Here is a 20,803-nt window from a genome sequence, read left to right as displayed (position 1 = left end):
TGTTCTCGGGGGTTTTCAAACCCTCGTGCTTGTCTGGTGCAGTCTGCGGTTGTGGGGGCGTAGTGGATTTCTCTTCCACCAGCCCCGGAGCCACAGCAGGACTGATCCTGGCTGGAGGCTGAGAGTCTTTGTCCAACAAGGGTTCTTTGTTTGACTTGTTGTTTGCTTTGGATTTTCGGGCCGGTTTGGCTGAAACAAGCACTGCCTCATCCTTTCTCATTTTGAGTTTATTGGCGTAGGCGTGAGGGCAGTTCTTAAAAACGTGTCCTTCCGAGCCACATAAATTGCACTTTGGCAGCATTGAACAGTCAGAGGCTAAATGTCCCTGTTTGCCACAGGTCTTGCAGCATTTCACAGTGCAGGACGATGCCAGGTGTCCCACAGCACCACAGCGCCGACACACCTTTGGTTGTCCCACATAAAACACATAGCCATTGCAGGCGCCCAGCCGGATTGTAGAGGGCAGGTGCCTTAAGCCTCCATTTACGCTGTCCGGTAGCAAGCGAACCTCGAATTTCCTTGCTCCTGTTTTTATACCATCAACATCTCTAACCTCAGTTCCATGGTGGACGGTGCAGTACTGGTTAAGCCAGGTGTGAATGTCCTCCGTCTTTGCCAGTTCCGAGAACATAACAACATGCACCGTTTTCCTCTCTCTCTGTGTCAGAGGCTGCAAGTTGATCTTCTCAAGTGCAGGAACTTTGCCTCTTTTTGCCTCAAACACATCCACGCATTGTTCAAACAGAGGATAGGTAGCAAATACAACCTCAAATGCTTTCTGACCTGGAAGAGCGAAGATGAAATCCAAGTGCCGAGGTTCAAAGCCAAGTTCCTTCTGTAACACTTTTCTGCTGAACTGCATACGATCCATGAAGAGGTCATCCAAGAGCTCAAAACGTACAGCATTCTTACGGGATCCAAAGGTTGCCATTTCAAAAACCGCAAATCGAACACTGCTTCCAACAAAAGAAAAACAATCCAACTACTCCACCTACAGGCTGATCAAGGTATCTCCCCTGCCAGGTAAGTATGAGTTAAACAGGCCCCTGCAAGCGGCCCGCACCCACAGCACAAATCGCGCAGCCTAGGCCACCTCCTCGCCCCGCACGCCACCGCCTCCTGCTGGGCCCACTCTTTCACACACTCACACGCCACACTAACACTCAAAAGTGTGGGCAAAACGAGAAAACGAGCGCGCCGTTTCCTACACATCTGCAGTCGCCGTTGCGCATTCGCAGCATGTCCCGGGATGCAATTCGGCCTCATTTGCATAACTCCAGACCGGCAGATCGCCACGCAAGCTCGCGACGTGCGCCTGCCACACACCGAACAAACCTTTTCAGCAATTTCCAAAAAACGGGCCTGCTCGCCTGCCCACAAGGCTCCGTCTCTTACCTGCTCTCCAGAGCCTGCTGCCTTCTGTGCTTTTCTCTCGGCACCGCTGCAGTGCACACAACTCCTGCAGCGGGAGGGGGGGAGAAAGTTCCCGCGCTCCGCCGCAGGGAAGGCTCGCTCCGTGCGCACACGTCCTTTCGATGCCAGTCCAACAAGTGCTCCGCATTAGCTGCGTCGGGGCTCCGGCGTGTCGCACCTCACCTCACCTCGCACTGCCCCCTCCTTGAATGTCTGCCGCTGGGCATGCCCCGCTCTCCTCCGCCTTATCTTATCGCGTGTGAGCACCGACAATGGCCACAATGCCGGGGAATGGCACCTGTAAAGTGTTAATTGGGGCACAGGAACAGCCCGTCTCGTCTCGGGGGGGCCGGCTTCAGAGACAATACAGCAAACACAGCGGGGCGGGGGAAGAAGACGACACCACACATGCGGGTACATTCAGCTCCGGCGGGAACGAGACATTTGTCGGTCTTTTCAAGTGCCGAGAGCCGAGCAATCCTTCACTTGTATCGTTTCTCCCCGGTGACTAGATCTGGCCCTGCGACTCTCGACTGGGCTCACCCCCGGGGCAGCCCAGCAGGTGTGAGCCTGGCCGGCACCCGGATGGGAGATTCCACCCCGGAAAAGCTCCGGTTGCTGCTGCTCCTGCAAGAGGTGTGACTGGGACCAGTAGGGAGCGCTCACCCTGCGGGCTGTGTGGCTCTCTTACGCCCCAGCCTCCTGATGGCGACACTCTGCTGCACAAACAGGCGCCGTCCTTCGGGGGAGGCGTCAAACCGAGGTCCCGACCCTCCTTGGCCATTAGGAAACCCCAGGGCGTCTCTCAAAAAGAGACGCCGGGGGTGTCCCTCTGGTGTTAGTGCTCCCCTTTACCCATCAGTCGGGGTCTCCTCCTAATCCCCGTCTCACCTGTAACAATCAATGACGAGGCCCCCCTGTCCGTGAGATTTAGTACTCGCGCAAGAGACCGGGGGCAGAGCGCGAACGCGGTCCCCCGCCCCCCACAAAGTGCGCGCTCCGGGTTCCCTCTCGGGGCCCTGCAACACAGCGGAAGGGCAGCGAGAAGGAGCCTCTTGCTCTGACGCCGCAAGGCCACAAGAGGGCGGAGGCGCCGCGCGCCCGGCCGACGTGTTGGACCGGTGCGCTTTACGTGCTGAAATAAACACGCGAAAGCCCCGAAATGTTTCCAGAGTGCTGTGCACTGGAGGTTTTTGTCTGGTGAAGACTTGCCTGGTGCTCCTCCGTGCAGATTGTTTGTCCTCCTCCAGTGCGGGACGAGTCAACACAAGGGAGCGCATTCGCCAACATCCAGGCACGCAATGCGATTTGGAAAGCAGCTCCTTTCCAAAGAGTTGCACACGAACGATCCTTCAGTCCCGCTCGGGGGGCACGGAACCCCCGCCACACACAGCTTCAAGTAGCGAGTCAGGCGCCGGGGCTTTCGCTTACGGCCACACCACCCTGAACACGCCCGATCTCGTCTGATCTCGGAAGCTAAGCAGCGTCGGGCCTGGTTAGTACTTGGATGGGAGACTGCCTGGGAATACCAGGTGCTGTAAGCTTTTGCTCTCCCGGCCAGCAGGGGTCGCCGTTGGTGCCGTAGGCTTTGGGAGGAAAACCTGCAGGATGGAAAGGTGATCTATAGCCTCATCTCTAGAGATGTTTTGTTGCTGTGGCATGTGTGTGACCCATATTCAAAAAAAAAAACCCGTCTGTAAAACGAATATCGAAGCTGCCTCTAAATCTGCAAATGAAGATGAGTCGATAAACCACTCGTTTTTCGTATAACTAGACATATATTCATTTGTTACCGATTTCATTCATTGAGCACGGATACAGTAGAGGTACAGCCATTCACTGTTTGACATGTCTGCACTGGTACAGAACCGAGCAATCAGAAAACGGGTGAAACTGTCTTTAGACTCAGCATACAGTACCGAGGCCCCCCATGACCAAATAAAGGCTAACCTCGATAATCAGCCTAAAGAACGCAGACTACAGCAAAACGACTGACTTTGAAAAGGGAATGAACGTCCGGAAGGAGTAGTGGAACTAGCTTGAGATGCTTCTCCGGACCCCTAACTAAAAGCCAGCGAGAACCAGCAGCGGCGTCCACTCCTGTCGAACCGGGATCCTTCCGCAGCCACGCAGCTCGTGGTGTCCTAACCCTCCCGTATCTGATTTTGGACCAAGCACATCAGGGGAGAGCGCGAACGCAGTCCCCCACTACCAGAAATTATGCAGTCGAGATTCCCACATTTGGGGAATTCGCAGGGGTCAGCACAGCCGGAGTGCAATGGCCGAGCCTCGCCCTGGGTGAACCTCCTTCTTGATCAAGGTATCTCCCCTGCCAGGTAAGTATGAGTTAAACAGGCCCCTGCAAGCGGCCCGCACCCACAGCACAAATCGCGCAGCCTAGGCCACCTCCTCGCCCCGCACGCCACCGCCTCCTGCTGGGCCCACTCTTTCACACACTCACACGCCACACTAACACTCAAAAGTGTGGGCAAAACGAGAAAACGAGCGCGCCGTTTCCTACACATCTGCAGTCGCCGTTGCGCATTCGCAGCATGTCCCGGGATGCAATTCGGCCTCATTTGCATAACTCCAGACCGGCAGATCGCCACGCAAGCTCGCGACGTGCGCCTGCCACACACCGAACAAACCTTTTCAGCAATTTCCAAAAAACGGGCCTGCTCGCCTGCCCACAAGGCTCCGTCTCTTACCTGCTCTCCAGAGCCTGCTGCCTTCTGTGCTTTTCTCTCGGCACCGCTGCAGTGCACACAACTCCTGCAGCGGGAGGGGGGGAGAAAGTTCCCGCGCTCCGCCGCAGGGAAGGCTCGCTCCGTGCGCACACGTCCTTTCGATGCCAGTCCAACAAGTGCTCCGCATTAGCTGCGTCGGGGCTCCGGCGTGTCGCACCTCACCTCACCTCGCACTGCCCCCTCCTTGAATGTCTGCCGCTGGGCATGCCCCGCTCTCCTCCGCCTTATCTTATCGCGTGTGAGCACCGACAATGGCCACAATGCCGGGGAATGGCACCTGTAAAGTGTTAATTGGGGCACAGGAACAGCCCGTCTCGTCTCGGGGGGGCCGGCTTCAGAGACAATACAGCAAACACAGCGGGGCGGGGGAAGAAGACGACACCACACATGCGGGTACATTCAGCTCCGGCGGGAACGAGACATTTGTCGGTCTTTTCAAGTGCCGAGAGCCGAGCAATCCTTCACTTGTATCGTTTCTCCCCGGTGACTAGATCTGGCCCTGCGACTCTCGACTGGGCTCACCCCCGGGGCAGCCCAGCAGGTGTGAGCCTGGCCGGCACCCGGATGGGAGATTCCACCCCGGAAAAGCTCCGGTTGCTGCTGCTCCTGCAAGAGGTGTGACTGGGACCAGTAGGGAGCGCTCACCCTGCGGGCTGTGTGGCTCTCTTACGCCCCAGCCTCCTGATGGCGACACTCTGCTGCACAAACAGGCGCCGTCCTTCGGGGGAGGCGTCAAACCGAGGTCCCGACCCTCCTTGGCCATTAGGAAACCCCAGGGCGTCTCTCAAAAAGAGACGCCGGGGGTGTCCCTCTGGTGTTAGTGCTCCCCTTTACCCATCAGTCGGGGTCTCCTCCTAATCCCCGTCTCACCTGTAACTATCAATGACGAGGCCCCCCTGTCCGTGAGATTTAGTACTCGCGCAAGAGACCGGGGGCAGAGCGCGAACGCGGTCCCCCGCCCCCCACAAAGTGCGCGCTCCGGGTTCCCTCTCGGGGCCCTGCAACACAGCGGAAGGGCAGCGAGAAGGAGCCTCTTGCTCTGACGCCGCAAGGCCACAAGAGGGCGGAGGCGCCGCGCGCCCGGCCGACGTGTTGGACCGGTGCGCTTTACGTGCTGAAATAAACACGCGAAAGCCCCGAAATGTTTCCAGAGTGCTGTGCACTGGAGGTTTTTGTCTGGTGAAGACTTGCCTGGTGCTCCTCCGTGCAGATTGTTTGTCCTCCTCCAGTGCGGGACGAGTCAACACAAGGGAGCGCATTCGCCAACATCCAGGCACGCAATGCGATTTGGAAAGCAGCTCCTTTCCAAAGAGTTGCACACGAACGATCCTTCAGTCCCGCTCGGGGGGCACGGAACCCCCGCCACACACAGCTTCAAGTAGCGAGTCAGGCGCCGGGGCTTTCGCTTACGGCCACACCACCCTGAACACGCCCGATCTCGTCTGATCTCGGAAGCTAAGCAGCGTCGGGCCTGGTTAGTACTTGGATGGGAGACTGCCTGGGAATACCAGGTGCTGTAAGCTTTTGCTCTCCCGGCCAGCAGGGGTCGCCGTTGGTGCCGTAGGCTTTGGGAGGAAAACCTGCAGGATGGAAAGGTGATCTATAGCCTCATCTCTAGAGATGTTTTGTTGCTGTGGCATGTGTGTGACCCATATTCAAAAAAAAAAACCCGTCTGTAAAACGAATATCGAAGCTGCCTCTAAATCTGCAAATGAAGATGAGTCGATAAACCACTCGTTTTTCGTATAACTAGACATATATTCATTTGTTACTGATTTCATTCATTGAGCACGGATACAGTAGAGGTACAGCCATTCACTGTTTGACATGTCTGCACTGGTACAGAACCGAGCAATCAGAAAACGGGTGAAACTGTCTTTAGACTCAGCATACAGTACCGAGGCCCCCCATGACCAAATAAAGGCTAACCTCGATAATCAGCCTAAAGAACGCAGACTACAGCAAAACGACTGACTTTGAAAAGGGAATGAACGTCCGGAAGGAGTAGTGGAACTAGCTTGAGATGCTTCTCCGGACCCCTAACTAAAAGCCAGCGAGAACCAGCAGCGGCGTCCACTCCTGTCGAACCGGGATCCTTCCGCAGCCACGCAGCTCGTGGTGTCCTAACCCTCCCGTATCTGATTTTGGACCAAGCACATCAGGGGAGAGCGCGAACGCAGTCCCCCACTACCAGAAATTATGCAGTCGAGATTCCCACATTTGGGGAATTCGCAGGGGTCAGCACAGCCGGAGTGCAATGGCCGAGCCTCGCCCTGGGTGAACCGATTTCGATTTTTAAGAACTTTATTTTCTTTTCACAAAAAAATACAGGAAATCACAAATCAGAAAGCTTTACATTAATATACATACTTAAAACAGTATATATGATCACATCTCATTACATTTTGACACGGTAACAGTTACATAGCAACAATTTTCTTTTTTTCTGGTGCAAATCACATTCTTTATTTAAACATGATAATGTTTTTCACAGTTTCTTGAGATACTGTCCAATGCTCTCTATTTCCCACAGATTTTCTGCTTCCTCCCTCCCTTCTCTCCACAGATCTCTGAGGTAATAGTTCTCTCGGGTGATGAACAGGGCCAGGCTACCTGCTGCCTTGACTGGGATCTCGATGCCTTTGAACAGCCCCATGTTCCTCACTCTCCACAGGGCGTCTTTCCCACTGTTCACCACGGCCCAGATCCTGTCAAACACGTCAGGGGGAAGTTTGACAGGAGAGATGCCGTATATGATGAAAGCAGCGGTCAGGGTAAATTGGGGCGAGAGAGGCTGCAACCAATCTTCAAACTGTGTCCAGAAGGCCTTAGCAAAAAAGCAGGACCACAGGAGATGGGTCACAGTCTCCTCCTCGCCGCAGCCCACCCTAACGCAGCGAGGGCTGGGGGTGAGGCCCCTACGGTACAAGAAAGTTCGTACCGGTAAGCACTGGTGGACGACACTCCAGGCTAAATCTCTGTGAATGTTGCACAGAAATTTAGAGGATGTGTGTTTCCACACCTTCCTTGTTTGGGCTGATGTTAAAATGCCCACAGGGGTCTGCCTATTGTTCTGGGGTGCTACGAAATCTTCCAGTTTTTGGACGCTGACATCTCGGAGGGGAATATGGCCAATTGGGTGAGATCTTAGAAAACTTTTAACTGTCCCATAAATTTCAGGGCATGTGTCAGAGAGTGGGACGTCCAGCTTGGGTCTGACACCCCACACTCTGAACACCTCCCTACCTACCCAGAGCCTGGAAAAATAAGTCCAGGTACGCGCTGCAGGTGCTGTTGCAAAGCCTCTCAGCACAGAGGCCAGGAAAATGCACAGCAGCTTCGTAGCAATATCTGGGACAGACTTCCCCCCTGAGGGTAGCGGCCTGTACATTATTTCCCTTCTGAGTCTTTCCTGCTTCCCACCCCATAGAAATTGAAACATCAATCTCCTCAGCACCGCCGCAACACGGTGTGGGATTGGGAAGGTAGAAGCCAGAAAATTCAAGACAGGCAAGAGCTCGGCTTTGATGACCAGCACCTTCCCTGTCATGGTGAGGTCTCGGTCCTTCCATTGCATCAGTTTTTTGTTTAAGATTGGCAATTTGTTCTGCCAATTTACTGTTCCCATCTCTTCTCCAAAATACACCCCCAGGACCTTAATTCTCTTCTCTTGCAGCCTGAGATCATGTCCTTCTTTTGGCTCCCTCCAGTTCTGATAAAAAATCTCACTCTTAGATGTGTTAATTTTTGCGGAGGAAGCCAAAGAGAACCGATCACAGCACTGCAGAGCTCTGCTAATTGAGGCATTGTCAGAGAGGAGCAGGGTGACGTCATCCATGTATAGAGATGTCTTTACCTCTCCTCCCCCACTTCCAGGCACTGGTATCCCATTAATGGCCTGATCCTGGCGCAAGGCACAGGCTAAGGGCTCCATAGCCAAAACGAATAACAAGGGGGATAATGGGCAGCCCTGCCTCACCCCTGAACAGACTTCAAAGGTGCGTGATCTATTGCCATTAACCATGACTCTGCTGTTGCTACCTGTGTACAGCAGGTTAATCCACTTTCTCATGATGGGGCCAAACTTCATGTGCTCAAGTACCGATGTTAAGTACTGCCGGTTTAGGCGGTCAAAGGCCTTTTCTAGGTCTACACCTAAAATGCACAGAGGGAGGGAGCGATCCTCAGAGTACAGACAGACATCCCTCAACAAGGCCAGGTTGTCGCTCATCAGGCGTCCTGCTATCCCACAAGTCTGTTCTTTCCCTACCAGTGAGGCCACTACATTTTGTAGGCGCAGGAAAAGGGCTTTGGACAGGATCTTAGTGTCCACGCCTAACAGGCTGAGGGGTCTCCAGTTCTTTATGTCATTTTTTGCTCCTTTCTTAAACAAGAGAGAGATAGTGCCTTCTCTTAAGGAGTCAGGCAGCAATTCTGTCTTGTAGCTTTCCTCGAATAGGAGCAGTAGCGGATCCTGAAGCAGATCCCAAAAGGTGCAATAAAATTCTTTAGGGAGCCCGTCAGCACCCGGAGTTTTCCCCTTCTGTAAGCTCTCCATAGCCTGTCTCAGCTCTTCTACTGTCAAATCCCTCTCAAGTACTTCCCTATCTTCTTCACTCAAAATGTTTTCTAGCTTTGAGGTAAAAAAATGAATATCTTCATCCTTTACCTCTGTAGAGCTGTACAGTCTTGAGTAGAAGGCCTCGGTGCAGGAGAGGATAGCACTCGGCTCTGTTCTCTCTCGTCCCTCCTCATCAACTACACTTTCCATGACAGTCTTGGAGCCTACCACTTTCCTGAAAAAGAAGCGAGTACACTTCTCATTTTCTTCCAAGAACTGCACTCTGCTTCTTAACAGCACTCCTCGACTACTTTCTTCGGCTATGCTCCGGATGTCCTTTTTTAAAAGGGCGATATCCTCGAGCACATCGAAGCCACTGTGCAGCATCGTGTAGAGACGCTGCAGCTGCCTCTGTTTCCTGGCTAGCACTCCTCTCCGTCTGGCAGCAGCCTTCCTTCCCTCAGCCATGAAAAAGGCCTTTGTCCTCACCTTCACCTCCTCCCACCACTCTCCTACTGACCCGTACAGACACTGCAAGGACAGCCACTGTGATAGTTTCTCCTTGTAGCGGGATACTACCCCCTCGTTCTCTAGCAGCTTTGTGTTGAGTTTCCAGAGGCCTGGGCCAAAGACAGTCCCGCCCTGGAGTTCCACTCTACACCCTAAAGCCTGATGATCTGAGAAGAAGACAGGCTGAAGAGTGACCCCAACAACTTTCACTCTCTCTGAGACAAAGCAATAGTCAATTCTGGAGCTGCTATTCCTCCCTGACCATGTATATCCTGCTGTTGTGGGATATATACATCTATATGTGTCTGAGAGTTTAAAGTCTTGAACTAAGTTTTGCAGGGCCAGTGAGCTGGAATCCAATTTTATCGGCGAGCTAGACTGCCTGTCTGTGTGCTCTAAGATACAATTAAAATCCCCTCCCACTATCACGTCTGTGCTGCATAACAATAGGGGGGAGAGTGCCTTGAGTAGCTCCACCCTTCCTCCTACGTCAGTAGGGCAATACACATTGATTAGCCGCAGGTTAACGGTCCCCCATTCCACATCCACACACAGCAACCTGCCATCTATGACCCTCTGAATACTTTTCAATTTGAATGCCCATCCTTTGAAAAGAATGGCCACGCCAGAGGCTCTGTTGTTATTGTCCCCTGACCAAACAGAAGGCCCTTTATCCCACCTATCTTCAAAACATTTATACCTCTCTTGATAGGCTAAAGCACACTCCTGCAACATCAACACATCTCCCTCTCTCTGCTGGAGGTAATCAAAGACAGACTGGCATTTAACTCTGTCATTGATACCTCTTGTGTTAAGAGAAATTATGTTAAGAGCCATATTACATAAGAAAGTGGAACCAGTCTTTACAAAACACATTTCTCTTCGGTCTCACCTGTTACCTTTTTCTTTTTCTTTTTCTTCTTACCAATTTCCTGCCAGCCATCCTCTGAATGAGCCTTCATCAGGGTGGCAGCAGTAAAGGCGTTCACAGAGTCCATTTCAAGGAAGGGGGTAGAGGGAGGGGTGGAGAGGTTCCAGCTGTCCCCATCGCCATGCTCTCCTTCCTCCTCGCTCGGGGAGAAAACAGAGTCATTTTTTCTTTTCCTCAAGTCCAGCTCCTGGGAGCACTGAGGGGAAAGGGGTGCAGCCGATGCACCAGTCTCCTCTTCCCCCTCACCCACCAGCTGCTGCAGATCCTCCGTGATGGACTGGATGGAGGAGAGGAGGGCATCTGTAGCACTTGCAGAGTCTGAGAAAAGCAGCTCCGCTGAATCCTGGGTATCCTCGCTGGACCCGCTCCACCGGGGGGCCCCACACTGGCCCTCGTTCTGAGGAGCAGGAGTGGGGGAGGGGTCCTCGCTGTTCTCGGGGGTTTTCAAACCCTCGTGCTTGTCTGGTGCAGTCTGCGGTTGTGGGGGCGTAGTGGATTTCTCTTCCACCAGCCCCGGAGCCACAGCAGGACTGATCCTGGCTGGAGGCTGAGAGTCTTTGTCCAACAAGGGTTCTTTGTTTGACTTATTGTTTGCGTTGGATTTTCGGGCCGGTTTGGCTGAAACAAGCACTGCCTCATCCTTTCTCATTTTGAGTTTATTGGCGTAGGCGTGAGGGCAGTTCTTAAAAACGTGTCCTTCCGAGCCACATAAATTGCACTTTGGCAGCATTGAACAGTCAGAGGCTAAATGTCCCTGTTTGCCACAGGTCTTGCAGCATTTCACAGTGCAGGACGATGCCAGGTGTCCCACAGCACCACAGCGCCGACACACCTTTGGTTGTCCCACATAAAACACATAGCCATTGCAGGCGCCCAGCCGGATTGTAGAGGGCAGGTGCCTTAAGCCTCCATTTACGCTGTCCGGTAGCAAGCGAACCTCGAATTTCCTTGCTCCTGTTTTTATACCATCAACATCTCTAACCTCAGTTCCATGGTGGACGGTGCAGTACTGGTTAAGCCAGGTGTGAATGTCCTCCGTCTTTGCCAGTTCCGAGAACATAACAACATGCACCGTTTTCCTCTCTCTCTGTGTCAGAGGCTGCAAGTTGATCTTCTCAAGTGCAGGAACTTTGCCTCTTTTTGCCTCAAACACATCCACGCATTGTTCAAACAGAGGATAGGTAGCAAATACAACCTCAAATGCTTTCTGACCTGGGAGAGCGAAGATGAAATCCAAGTGCCGAGGTTCAAAGCCAAGTTCCTTCTGTAACACTTTTCTGCTGAACTGCATACGATCCATGAAGAGGTCATCCAAGAGCTCAAAACGTACAGCATTCTTACGGGATCCAAAGGTTGCCATTTCAAAAACTGCAAATCGAACACTGCTTCCAACAAAAGAAAAACAATCCAACTACTCCACCTACAGGCTGATCAAGGTATCTCCCCTGCCAGGTAAGTATGAGTTAAACAGGCCCCTGCAAGCGGCCCGCACCCACAGCACAAATCGCGCAGCCTAGGCCACCTCCTCGCCCCGCAAGCCACCGCCTCCTGCTGGGCCCACTCTTTCACACACTCACACGCCACACTAACACTCAAAAGTGTGGGCAAAACGAGAAAACGAGCGCGCCGTTTCCTACACATCTGCAGTCGCCGTTGCGCATTCGCAGCATGTCCCGGGATGCAATTCGGCCTCATTTGCATAACTCCAGACCGGCAGATCGCCACGCAAGCTCGCGACGTGCGCCTGCCACACACCGAACAAACCTTTTCAGCAATTTCCAAAAAACGGGCCTGCTCGCCTGCCCACAAGGCTCCGTCTCTTACCTGCTCTCCAGAGCCTGCTGCCTTCTGTGCTTTTCTCTCGGCACCGCTGCAGTGCACACAACTCCTGCAGCGGGAGGGGGGGAGAAAGTTCCCGCGCTCCGCCGCAGGGAAGGCTCGCTCCGTGCGCACACGTCCTTTCGATGCCAGTCCAACAAGTGCTCCGCATTAGCTGCGTCGGGGCTCCGGCGTGTCGCACCTCACCTCACCTCGCACTGCCCCCTCCTTGAATGTCTGCCGCTGGGCATGCCCCGCTCTCCTCCGCCTTATCTTATCGCGTGTGAGCACCGACAATGGCCACAATGCCGGGGAATGGCACCTGTAAAGTGTTAATTGGGGCACAGGAACAGCCCGTCTCGTCTCGGGGGGGCCGGCTTCAGAGACAATACAGCAAACACAGCGGGGCGGGGGAAGAAGACGACACCACACATGCGGGTACATTCAGCTCCGGCGGGAACGAGACATTTGTCGGTCTTTTCAAGTGCCGAGAGCTGAGCAATCCTTCACTTGTATCGTTTCTCCCCGGTGACTAGATCTGGCCCTGCGACTCTCGACTGGGCTCACCCCCGGGGCAGCCCAGCAGGTGTGAGCCTGGCCGGCACCCGGATGGGAGATTCCACCCCGGAAAAGCTCCGGTTGCTGCTGCTCCTGCAAGAGGTGTGACTGGGACCAGTAGGGAGCGCTCACCCTGCGGGCTGTGTGGCTCTCTTACGCCCCAGCCTCCTGATGGCGACACTCTGCTGCACAAACAGGCGCCGTCCTTCGGGGGAGGCGTCAAACCGAGGTCCCGACCCTCCTTGGCCATTAGGAAACCCCAGGGCGTCTCTCAAAAAGAGACGCCGGGGGTGTCCCTCTGGTGTTAGTGCTCCCCTTTACCCATCAGTCGGGGTCTCCTCCTAATCCCCGTCTCACCTGTAACAATCAATGACGAGGCCCCCCTGTCCGTGAGATTTAGTACTCGCGCAAGAGACCGGGGGCAGAGCGCGAACGCGGTCCCCCGCCCCCCACAAAGTGCGCGCTCCGGGTTCCCTCTCGGGGCCCTGCAACACAGCGGAAGGGCAGCGAGAAGGAGCCTCTTGCTCTGACGCCGCAAGGCCACAAGAGGGCGGAGGCGCCGCGCGCCCGGCCGACGTGTTGGACCGGTGCGCTTTACGTGCTGAAATAAACACGCGAAAGCCCCGAAATGTTTCCAGAGTGCTGTGCACTGGAGGTTTTTGTCTGGTGAAGACTTGCCTGGTGCTCCTCCGTGCAGATTGTTTGTCCTCCTCCAGTGCGGGACGAGTCAACACAAGGGAGCGCATTCGCCAACATCCAGGCACGCAATGCGATTTGGAAAGCAGCTCCTTTCCAAAGAGTTGCACACGAACGATCCTTCAGTCCCGCTCGGGGGGCACGGAACCCCCGCCACACACAGCTTCAAGTAGCGAGTCAGGCGCCGGGGCTTTCGCTTACGGCCACACCACCCTGAACACGCCCGATCTCGTCTGATCTCGGAAGCTAAGCAGCGTCGGGCCTGGTTAGTACTTGGATGGGAGACTGCCTGGGAATACCAGGTGCTGTAAGCTTTTGCTCTCCCGGCCAGCAGGGGTCGCCGTTGGTGCCGTAGGCTTTGGGAGGAAAACCTGCAGGATGGAAAGGTGATCTATAGCCTCATCTCTAGAGATGTTTTGTTGCTGTGGCATGTGTGTGACCCATATTCAAAAAAAAAAACCCGTCTGTAAAACGAATATCGAAGCTGCCTCTAAATCTGCAAATGAAGATGAGTCGATAAACCACTCGTTTTTCGTATAACTAGACATATATTCATTTGTTACCGATTTCATTCATTGAGCACGGATACAGTAGAGGTACAGCCATTCACTGTTTGACATGTCTGCACTGGTACAGAACCGAGCAATCAGAAAACGGGTGAAACTGTCTTTAGACTCAGCATACAGTACCGAGGCCCCCCATGACCAAATAAAGGCTAACCTCGATAATCAGCCTAAAGAACGCAGACTACAGCAAAACGACTGACTTTGAAAAGGGAATGAACGTCCGGAAGGAGTAGTGGAACTAGCTTGAGATGCTTCTCCGGACCCCTAACTAAAAGCCAGCGAGAACCAGCAGCGGCGTCCACTCCTGTCGAACCGGGATCCTTCCGCAGCCACGCAGCTCGTGGTGTCCTAACCCTCCCGTATCTGATTTTGGACCAAGCACATCAGGGGAGAGCGCGAACGCAGTCCCCCACTACCAGAAATTATGCAGTCGAGATTCCCACATTTGGGGAATTCGCAGGGGTCAGCACAGCCGGAGTGCAATGGCCGAGCCTCGCCCTGGGTGAACCTCCTTCTTGATCAAGGTATCTCCCCTGCCAGGTAAGTATGAGTTAAACAGGCCCCTGCAAGCGGCCCGCACCCACAGCACAAATCGCGCAGCCTAGGCCACCTCCTCACCCCGCACGCCACCGCCTCCTGCTGGGCCCACTCTTTCACACACTCACACGCCACACTAACACTCAAAAGTGTGGGCAAAACGAGAAAACGAGCGCGCCGTTTCCTACACATCTGCAGTCGCCGTTGCGCATTCGCAGCATGTCCCGGGATGCAATTCGGCCTCATTTGCATAACTCCAGACCGGCAGATCGCCACGCAAGCTCGCGACGTGCGCCTGCCACACACCGAACAAACCTTTTCAGCAATTTCCAAAAAACGGGCCTGCTCGCCTGCCCACAAGGCTCCGTCTCTTACCTGCTCTCCAGAGCCTGCTGCCTTCTGTGCTTTTCTCTCGGCACCGCTGCAGTGCACACAACTCCTGCAGCGGGAGGGGGGGAGAAAGTTCCCGCGCTCCGCCGCAGGTAAGGCTCGCTCCGTGCGCACACGTCCTTTCGATGCCAGTCCAACAAGTGCTCCGCATTAGCTGCGTCGGGGCTCCGGCGTGTCGCACCTCACCTCACCTCGCACTGCCCCCTCCTTGAATGTCTGCCGCTGGGCATGCCCCGCTCTCCTCCGCCTTATCTTATCGCGTGTGAGCACCGACAATGGCCACAATGCCGGGGAATGGCACCTGTAAAGTGTTAATTGGGGCACAGGAACAGCCCGTCTCGTCTCGGGGGGGCCGGCTTCAGAGACAATACAGCAAACACAGCGGGGCGGGGGAAGAAGACGACACCACACATGCGGGTACATTCAGCTCCGGCGGGAACGAGACATTTGTCGGTCTTTTCAAGTGCCGAGAGCCGAGCAATCCTTCACTTGTATCGTTTCTCCCCGGTGACTAGATCTGGCCCTGCGACTCTCGACTGGGCTCACCCCCTTTGAAAAGGGAATGAACGTCCGGAAGGAGTAGTGGAACTAGCTTGAGATGCTTCTCCGGACCCCTAACTAAAAGCCAGCGAGAACCAGCAGCGGCGTCCACTCCTGTCGAACCGGGATCCTTCCGCAGCCACGCAGCTCGTGGTGTCCTAACCCTCCCGTATCTGATTTTGGACCAAGCACATCAGGGGAGAGCGCGAACGCAGTCCCCCACTACCAGAAATTATGCAGTCGAGATTCCCACATTTGGGGAATTCGCAGGGGTCAGCACAGCCGGAGTGCAATGGCCGAGCCTCGCCCTGGGTGAACCGATTTCGATTTTTAAGAACTTTATTTTCTTTTCACAAAAAAATACAGGAAATCACAAATCAGAAAGCTTTACATTAATATACATACTTAAAACAGTATATATGATCACATCTCATTACATTTTGACACGGTAACAGTTACATAGCAACAATTTTCTTTTTTTCTGGTGCAAATCACATTCTTTATTTAAACATGATAATGTTTTTCACAGTTTCTTGAGATGTTGACCTATGCTCTCTATTTCCCACAGATTTTCTGCTTCCTCCCTCCCTTCTCTCCACAGATCTCTGAGGTAATAGTTCTCTCGGGTGATGAACAGGGCCAGGCTACCTGCTGCCTTGACTGGGACCTCGATGCCTTTGAACAGCCCCATGTTCCTCACTCTCCACAGGGCGTCTTTCCCACTGTTCACCACGGCCCAGATCCTGTCAAACACGTCAGGAGGAAGCTTGACAGGAGAGATGCCGTATCTAACGAAAGCAGCGGTCAGGGTAAATTGGGGCGAGAGAGCCTGCAACCAATCTTCAAACTGGGCCCAGAAGGCCTTAGCAAAAAAGCAGGACCACAGGAGATGGGTCACAGTCTCCTCCTCGCCGCAGCCCACCCTAACGCAGCGAGGGCTGGGGGTGAGGCCCCTACGGTACAAGAAAGTTCGTACCGGTAAGCACTGGTGGACGACACTCCAGGCTAAATCTCTGTGAATGTTGCACAGAAATTTAGAGGATGTGTGTTTCCACACCTTCCTTGTTTGGGCTGATGTTAAAATGCCCACAGGGGTCTGCCTATTGTTCTGGGGTGCTACGAAATCTTCCAGTTTTTGGACGCTGACATCTCGGAGGGGAATATGGCCAATTGGGTGAGATCTTAGAAAACTTTTAACTGTCCCATAAATTGCAGGGCATGTGTCAGAGAGTGGGACGTCCAGCTTGGGTCTGACACCCCACACTCTGAACACCTCCCTACCTACCCAGAGCCTGGAAAAATAAGTCCAGGTACGCGCTGCAGGTGCTGTTGCAAAGCCTCTCAGCACAGAGGCCAGGAAAATGCACAGCAGCTTCGTAGCAATATCTGGGACAGACTTCCCCCCTGAGGGTAGCGGCCTGTACATTATTTCCCTTCTGAGTCTTTCCTGCTTCCCACCCCATAGAAATTGAAACATCAATCTCCTCAGCACCGCCGCAACACGGTGTGGGATTGGGAAGGTAGAAGCCAGAAAATTCAAGACAGGCAAGAGCTCGGCTTTGATGACCAGCACCTTCCCTGTCATGGTGAGGTCTCGGTCCTTCCATTGCATCAGTTTTTTGTTTAAGATTGGCAATTTGTTCTGCCAATTTACTGTTCCCATCTCTTCTCCAAAATACACCCCCAGGACCTTAATTCTCTTCTCTTGCAGCCTGAGATCATGTTCTTCTTTTGGCTCCTTCCAGTTCTGATAAAAAATCTCACTCTTAGATGTGTTAATTTTTGCGGAGGAAGCCAAAGAGAACCGATCACAGCACTGCAGAGCTCTGCTAATTGAGGCATTGTCAGAGAGGAGCAGGGTGACGTCATCCATGTATAGAGACGTCTTTACCTCTCCTCCCCCACTTCCAGGCACTGGTATCCCATTAATGGCCTGATCCTGGCGCAAGGCACAGGCTAAGGGCTCCATAGCCAAAACGAATAACAAGGGGGATAATGGGCAGCCCTGCCTCACCCCTGAACAGACTTCAAAGGTGCGTGATCTATTGCCATTAACCATGACTCTGCTGTTGCTACCTGTGTACAGCAGGTTAATCCACTTTCTCATGATGGGGCCAAACTTCATGTGCTCAAGTACCGATGTTAAGTACTGCCGGTTTAGGCGGTCAAAGGCCTTTTCTAGGTCTACACCTAAAATGCACAGAGGGAGGGAGCGATCCTCAGAGTACAGACAGACATCCCTCAACAAGGCCAGGTTGTCGCTCATCAGGCGTCCTGCTATCCCACAAGTCTGTTCTTTCCCTACCAGTGAGGCCACTACATTTTGTAGGCGCAGGAAAAGGGCTTTGGACAGGATCTTAGTGTCCACGCCTAACAGGCTGAGGGGTCTCCAGTTCTTTATGTCATTTTTTGCTCCTTTCTTAAACAAGAGAGAGATAGTGCCTTCTCTTAAGGAGTCAGGCAGCAATTCTGTCTTGTAGCTTTCCTCGAATAGGAGCAGTAGCGGATCCTGAAGCAGATCCCAAAAGGTGCAATAAAATTCTTTAGGGAGCCCGTCAGCACCCGGAGTTTTCCCCTTCTGTAAGCTCTCCATAGCCTGTCTCAGCTCTTCTACTGTCAAATCCCTCTCAAGTACTTCCCTATCTTCTTCACTCAAAATGTTTTCTAGCTTTGAGGTAAAAAAATGAATATCTTCATCCTTTACCTCTGTAGAGCTGTACAGTCTTGAGTAGAAGGCCTCGGTGCAGGAGAGGATAGCACTCGGCTCTGTTCTCTCTCGTCCCTCCTCATCAACTACACTTTCCATGACAGTCTTGGAGCCTACCACTTTCCTGAAAAAGAAGCGAGTACACTTCTCATTTTCTTCCAAGAACTGCACTCTGCTTCTTAACAGCACTCCTCGACTACTTTCTTCGGCTATGCTCCGGATGTCCTTTTTTAAAAGGGCGATATCCTCGAGCACATCGAAGCCACTGTGCAGCATCGTGTAGAGACGCTGCAGCTGCCTCTGTTTCCTGGCTAGCACTCCTCTCCGTCTGGCAGCAGCCTTCCTTCCCTCAGCCATGAAAAAGGCCTTTGTCCTCACCTTCACCTCCTCCCACCACTCTCCTACTGACCCGTACAGACACTGCAAGGACAGCCACTGTGATAGTTTCTCCTTGTAGCGGGATACTACCCCCTCGTTCTCTAGCAGCTTTGTGTTGAGTTTCCAGAGGCCTGGGCCAAAGACAGTCCCGCCCTGGAGTTCCACTCTACACCCTAAAGCCTGATGATCTGAGAAGAAGACAGGCTGAAGAGTGACCCCAACAACTTTCACTCTCTCTGAGACAAAGCAATAGTCAATTCTGGAGCTGCTATTCCTCCCTGACCATGTATATCCTGCTGTTGTGGGATATATACATCTATATGTGTCTGAGAGTTTAAAGTCTTGAACTAAGTTTTGCAGGGCCAGTGAGCTGGAATCCAATTTTATCGGCGAGCTAGACTGCCTGTCTGTGTGCTCTAAGATACAATTAAAATCCCCTCCCACTATCACGTCTGTGCTGCATAACAATAGGGGGGAGAGTGCCTTGAGTAGCTCCACCCTTCCTCCTACGTCAGTAGGGCAATACACATTGATTAGCCGCAGGTTAACGGTCCCCCATTCCACATCCACACACAGCAACCTGCCATCTATGACCCTCTGAATACTTTTCAATTTGAATGCCCATCCTTTGAAAAGAATGGCCACGCCAGAGGCTCTGTTGTTATTGTCCCCTGACCAAACAGAAGGCCCTTTATCCCACCTATCTTCAAAACTTTTATACCTCTCTTGATAGGCTAAAGCACACTCCTGCAACATCAACACATCTCCCTCTCTCTGCTGGAGGTAATCAAAGACAGACTGGCATTTAACTCTGTCGTTGATACCTCTTGTGTTAAGAGAAATTATGTTAAGAGCCATATTACATAAGAAAGTGGAACCAGTCTTTACAAAACACATTTCTCTTCGGTCTCACCTGTTACCTTTTTCTTTTTCTTTTTGAGGTGTGACTGGGACCAGTAGGGAGCGCTCACCCTGCGGGCTGTGTGGCTCTCTTACACCCCAGCCTCCTGATGGCGACACTCTGCTGCACAAACAGGCGCCGTCCTTCGGGGGAGGCGTCAAACCGAGGTCCCGACCCTCCTTGGCCATTAGGAAACCCCAGGGCGTCTCTCAAAAAGAGACGCCGGGGGTGTCCCTCTGGTGTTAGTGCTCCCCTTTACCCATCAGTCGGGGTCTCCTCCTAATCCCCGTCTCACCTGTAACAATCAATGACGAGGCCCCCCTGTCCGTGAGATTTAGTACTCGCGCAAGAGACCGGGGGCAGAGCGCGAACGCGGTCCCCCGCCCCCCACAAAGTGCGCGCTCCGGGTTCCCTCTCGGGGCCCTGCAACACAGCGGAAGGGCAGCGAGAAGGAGCCTCTTGCTCTGACGCCGCAAGGCCACAAGAGGGCGGAGGCGCCGCGCGCCCGGCCGACGTGTTGGACCGGTGCGCTTTACGTGCTGAAATAAACACGCGAAAGCCCCGAAATGTTTCCAGAGTGCTGTGCACTGGAGGTTTTTGTCTGGTGAAGACTTGCCTGGTGCTCCTCCGTGCAGATTGTTTGTCCTCCTCCAGTGCGGGACGAGTCAACACAAGGGAGCGCATTCGCCAACATCCAGGCACGCAATGCGATTTGGAAAGCAGCTCCTTTCCAAAGAGTTGCACACGAACGATCCTTCAGTCCCGCTCGGGGGGCACGGAACCCCCGCCACACACAGCTTCAAGTAGCGAGTCAGGCGCCGGGGCTTTCGCTTACGGCCACACCACCCTGAACACGCCCGATCTCGTCTGATCTCGGAAGCTAAGCAGCGTCGGGCCTGGTTAGTACTTGGATGGGAGACTGCCTGGGAATACCAGGTGCTGTAAGCTTTTGCTCTCCCGGCCAGCAGGGGTCGCCGTTGGTGCCGTAGGCTTTGGGAGGAAAACCTGCAGGATGGAAAGGTGATCTATAGCCTCATCTCTAGAGATGTTTTGTTGCTGTGGCATGTGTGTGACCCATATTCAAAAAAAAAAACCCGTCTGTAAAACGAATATCGAAGCTGCCTCTAAATCTGCAAATGAAGATGAGTCGATAAACCACTCGTTTTTCGTATAACTAGACATATATTCATTTGTTACCGATTTCATTCATTGAGCACGGATACAGTAGAGGTACAGCCATTCACTGTTTGACATGTCTGCACTGGTACAGAACCGAGCAATCAGAAAACGGGTGAAACTGTCTTTATACTCAGCATACAGTACCGAGGCCCCCCATGACCAAATAAAGGCTAACCTCGATAATCAGCCTAAAGAACGCAGACTACAGCAAAACGACTGACTTTGAAAAGGGAATGAACGTCCGGAAGGAGTAGTGGAACTAGCTTGAGATGCTTCTCCGGACCCCTAACTAAAAGCCAGCGAGAACCAGCAGCGGCGTCCACTCCTGTCGAACCGGGATCCTTCCGCAGCCACGCAGCTCGTGGTGTCCT

General features: G+C 53.3%; 8 non-coding genes across 8 annotated transcripts; 4 read left to right on the top strand and 4 right to left on the bottom strand.

Annotated features, from left to right (window-relative positions):
* Positions 1 to 2,838: 2,838 nt before the first annotated feature.
* LOC138233394 (5S ribosomal RNA) lies at positions 2,839 to 2,957 on the top strand. The gene has a single exon (XR_011187506.1). It is a non-coding gene; the product is annotated as a 5S ribosomal RNA (ribosomal RNA).
* Positions 2,958 to 3,593: 636 nt separating this feature from the next.
* LOC138233438 (U1 spliceosomal RNA) lies at positions 3,594 to 3,757 on the bottom strand. Its single transcript, XR_011187549.1, has one exon. It is a non-coding gene; the product is annotated as a U1 spliceosomal RNA (small nuclear RNA).
* Positions 3,758 to 5,564: 1,807 nt separating this feature from the next.
* LOC138233383 (5S ribosomal RNA) lies at positions 5,565 to 5,683 on the top strand. Its single transcript, XR_011187495.1, has one exon. It is a non-coding gene; the product is annotated as a 5S ribosomal RNA (ribosomal RNA).
* Positions 5,684 to 6,319: 636 nt separating this feature from the next.
* On the bottom strand, positions 6,320 to 6,489 carry LOC138233332 (U1 spliceosomal RNA). Its single transcript, XR_011187450.1, has one exon. It is a non-coding gene; the product is annotated as a U1 spliceosomal RNA (small nuclear RNA).
* A 6,940-nt stretch (positions 6,490 to 13,429) lies between these two features.
* LOC138233372 (5S ribosomal RNA) lies at positions 13,430 to 13,548 on the top strand. Its single transcript, XR_011187484.1, has one exon. It is a non-coding gene; the product is annotated as a 5S ribosomal RNA (ribosomal RNA).
* Positions 13,549 to 14,184: 636 nt separating this feature from the next.
* Positions 14,185 to 14,348, bottom strand: LOC138233436 (U1 spliceosomal RNA). The gene has a single exon (XR_011187547.1). It is a non-coding gene; the product is annotated as a U1 spliceosomal RNA (small nuclear RNA).
* Positions 14,349 to 15,461: 1,113 nt separating this feature from the next.
* Positions 15,462 to 15,631, bottom strand: LOC138233453 (U1 spliceosomal RNA). Its single transcript, XR_011187562.1, has one exon. It is a non-coding gene; the product is annotated as a U1 spliceosomal RNA (small nuclear RNA).
* A 4,451-nt stretch (positions 15,632 to 20,082) lies between these two features.
* On the top strand, positions 20,083 to 20,201 carry LOC138233361 (5S ribosomal RNA). The gene has a single exon (XR_011187473.1). It is a non-coding gene; the product is annotated as a 5S ribosomal RNA (ribosomal RNA).
* Positions 20,202 to 20,803: the final 602 nt, after the last annotated feature.

The sequence above is a fragment of the Lepisosteus oculatus genome, unplaced genomic scaffold (genome assembly GCF_040954835.1).
Source record: "Lepisosteus oculatus isolate fLepOcu1 unplaced genomic scaffold, fLepOcu1.hap2 HAP2_SCAFFOLD_67, whole genome shotgun sequence".
Lineage (NCBI taxonomy): Eukaryota > Metazoa > Chordata > Actinopteri > Semionotiformes > Lepisosteidae > Lepisosteus > Lepisosteus oculatus.
This window is presented reverse-complemented; position numbering and strand designations above follow the sequence as displayed.